This window comes from Canis lupus, chromosome 24 (assembly GCF_003254725.2).
Source record: "Canis lupus dingo isolate Sandy chromosome 24, ASM325472v2, whole genome shotgun sequence".
Taxonomy (NCBI): domain Eukaryota; kingdom Metazoa; phylum Chordata; class Mammalia; order Carnivora; family Canidae; genus Canis; species Canis lupus.
The window spans coordinates 17,017,714-17,019,020 of NC_064266.1; positions in this window are offsets into that span (position 1 = coordinate 17,017,714).

A 1,307-nucleotide genomic window follows, 5' to 3' on the forward strand; every position below is an offset into this window, starting at 1 on the left:
AACAAAACCCCAAAAACAAAAATAGTGATAAAGAAAGACTTTTAAAGGTTGCAAGAGAAAAGAAGACAGTTACATACAAGGGAAACCCCATAAGGCTATCAGCTGATCTTTCAGCAGAAACTTTGCAGGCCAGAAGAGAATAGCATAATATATTCAAAGTGCTAAAAGGGAAAAATCTGCAGCCACAAATACACCTCCTAATGAGGCTATCATTGAAAATAGAGAGATCAAGAATTTTTCAGATAAACAGAAACTAAAGGATCTCATGAGCACTAAAATAGCTCAACAAGAAATATTAAAGGGGACTCTTTGAGTGGAAAGGAAAGACCATAAGTGAGAATATGAAAAGTAGGAGACACAGAAGCAGTAAAAGTATTTCTGTAATAAATTAATTAAGGGACTCACAAAACAAAAGGACATAGAATATGACACCATATACCTAATACATGGAGTGGGGGAGGAGTAAAGAATGGGTCCAAAGTTAAGTGACCATCCACTTACTATAGATTGCTATGTGCAGAAGATGTTATATACAAGCCTAATGGTAGCCACAAATAAAAAAACCACTAATAGATATGCAAGGAATAAAGAGAAAGGAATCCAAGTATATCAATAAAGAAAACCAGCAAATGATGATAAAGAAAAAGAGAAGAAAGGATCAGAGAAAAGCTACTAAAACAATCACAAAACAAGCAACAAAATGGCAAAAAAATACATATCTATCAATAATTATTTGAGGGCAAATGGACTAAATGCCACAATCAAAAGACATAGGGTGGCAAAGTGGTTAAAGAACACGACTCATCAATCTGCTGTCCACAAGAGACTCATTTCAAGACCTAAAGACACTGGCAGACTGAAAGGGAGAGGATAGAGAAACATTTATCGTGCAAATGGATGTCAAAAGAAAGCCGGAGTGGCAATACTTACACCAGACAAAATAGACTTTATTTTATTTATTTATTTATTTATTTTTTTTAAAAGATTTTATTTATTTATTCATGATAGTCACACAGAGAGAGACAGAGAGGCAGAAACACAGGTAGAGGGAGGAGCAGGCTCCATGCAGGGAGCCGGACGTGGGATTCGATCCCGGGTCTCCAGGATCGCGCCCCGGGCCAAAGGCAGGCGCCAAACCGCTGCGCCACCCAGGGATCCCCAAAATAGACTTTAAAACAAAGACTGTTGGGCAGCCCGGGTGGCTCAGCGGTTTGGCGCTGCCTTCAGTCAGGGCGTGATCCTGGAGACCTGGGATCGAGTCCCACATCAGGCTCCCTGCATGGAGCCTGCTTCTCCCTCTGGCTCTC